Source organism: Macadamia integrifolia, unplaced genomic scaffold (assembly GCF_013358625.1).
Source record: "Macadamia integrifolia cultivar HAES 741 unplaced genomic scaffold, SCU_Mint_v3 scaffold971, whole genome shotgun sequence".
Taxonomy (NCBI): Eukaryota; Viridiplantae; Streptophyta; class Magnoliopsida; order Proteales; family Proteaceae; genus Macadamia; species Macadamia integrifolia.
The window spans coordinates 1-2,500 of NW_024870605.1; positions in this window are offsets into that span (position 1 = coordinate 1).

Genomic DNA, 2,500 nt, shown 5'->3' on the forward strand with positions numbered 1-2,500 from the left:
GGCCAAACCGGCGGGTACAACCGGAGGGTTTAACCGGTGGGTACAACCGGCGGGTATAACCGGCGGGTACCTACCCGCCGGTCATAACCGGTGGGTATAACCGGCGGGTAGACAGCCCACCTGTCTTACCCACCTGTTTGGCCCCGAAGGTGATCCGTAGGTCCGATCGAACCCAAATCGGACGTGTGACCTTCTTTTGACGTTCTAAACACGATTTTGACATCGGATTTCGTTAATTTTGATTCTAAAATGGTGAAATGCTAACCCCGCTCCATTATGTTAGGTTCACCAAATCAACCCCGATTCGCTCCGGATCTCACCCGTACCGAGCGGGAATCCTTGTACGCTACAAGTAAGTGGAGAGAGGACGTTTGGCCTTGTTTCAAGGCATTTGTTTGGCATTCATATAACTATATCTAATCTAGTCATGTCATCATGAATATGCTATATAGATTAGTCATTCCTCACATTGATGTGCATATATGCTATGTTTACTTTTCAAATGCCAATTGAATGAGATGTTTATATGTTGAATGTGGACATCATGGTGCACAATATATTGATAGACTAGATGCCGTTGTCGGCTTGGAAACGAATGCATTGGTGGCCCGTGGTATGGGACACGGAGGCACTATGCAGTCGTACTGTCATATAGGAGCATGCGGTATTAGGATTCTCACCATCCCGTGCTACGACCCTTCCCAACAGGGGTTAAGGTGTTGGGTTGCCATTTGGGGGGAAGCAGGGGTCGCGGTTGTCGGACACTGTGGCGGTTAGGCATTACGCCCGGCGAGTCATGTAGGACAGCCGGCAACCCCGGTGGTACATTCAAGAGGGCCAATCGTACTGCTTTTAAATTGCTGGAGTCAGCACTGTTATTTTATTTATTTACATTTCTGTTGAGAGCCGGTGGACGGCATTGTCTTTATTTTTCCGAGTACTCACGGTGGGCCTTCTCCAACAGCCCTATGGGCGTATCGCGGGAGGGAGTTCGCGGCTCGCACCCGGAGTATACGCGCACTGTGGTTGTAGTAGCACTAAAACCAAAGACTTAGTAATGTTGATTAGGTGTATGTGATTTAAAATGAATTGCATGGCATGTAGTGCATATGATGTGTTGTGATGTGTGGACTGTTGTGTATGGTCCACCTCTCTACTTACTGAGCTAGTGAGCTCATCCCACGTGTACACCCCTTTTTAGATGATTTTGCAGGTCATGCATCTGAGGAGCATGGGGTGGGTCCCACAGTCGAGTTTCCTGAAGAGGACTGGTGGACCCTTGAGGAGTTTGAGCACGGCATAGACTGCACATGTGAGAGCTGTGCTGCGGGACAGCAGTTCTGAGGCCGAGCTGAGCTCCACCTTGGAGGCCGTGCCGAGCTCCATTACCGAGGCCGAGCTGAGCTCTTCTATATGATGCCGAGCTGGGCACGACCCTTGATGCCGAGCTGAGCTCCAGCCTTGATACCGAGCTGAGCTGTGTACTCTGATGATTTTGATGAATTCTTGTATATACTTGATATTTGAATTTTATTCTTCTTGTGTATATATCATGCCTTCGGGCCCCAATGTATATAATTATGGTATCATCATTTGGGTATCAAGTATATGGGAATTATTTACAGGTAAAACTTAGTCTTTCGTTGATCTGATGAATTGATGTTAGTGTGTGTATGCTGTGGTGGAATACAGTATCTGATGATCCTGGCAGGTTTGGGTTAACCGGTGTTAACTCGATCACCGCTCCGGTTCAGGGTGAACGGGGTGTGACACCCATGGCATGGGAAAAAAAGGGAAATGGCACGTCGGTTTTGATAAGTTGGCCCTTGGTGTGCGCTGAGGCTTGACATTGCATGTGACTGGATGTGCATGGTTGCATGCCTTGTGCTGCTATGACCCACAGCTACTGTCATGGGTGCCAGTCGTGGCACAGCATGGCCAACGAAGGTGCACATCCTTGCGAATGGTTAGCCCTTCTGTCGCATAACGCCGCCCCCTTCTGTTGCACAGTGTTGCCTGCCACCAAGGTCTACTGGACGCACATGGCTTCCTGCCATGCGCTACCACACCCCCACTTGTGCTGCCACATGTGTCCATCGATGCACAACATGCCCAACGAAGGCATGGCATGTGAAAACAAGTACATGGCACATCTGTCCTGATGGTCATCCCCTTTGCCGCACGTAGTTGCATGCCAATGTGTACTGTTGGGCATGCATGGCTGCCTGCCTTGCATTGTCGTGCCTCCACATCTACTACCACATGCGCTTGTCACTATACAGCATGCCCAAGAGTGGCAAGGCATGGCATGTGCAAAACACCTGCATGGTACGTCGATTTTAAAGATTTGGCCCTTGGTGTGCATTGTGGCCTACCATGGTGTGCTGCTCGGCACTCATGGTTGCATACGCATACTATATACCGCTATGCCTCGACAAATGTTGCCACTTACGCTCGTAGCTGCATAGAAAGCTCAATAAAGGCTTGGCATGTATGTGAA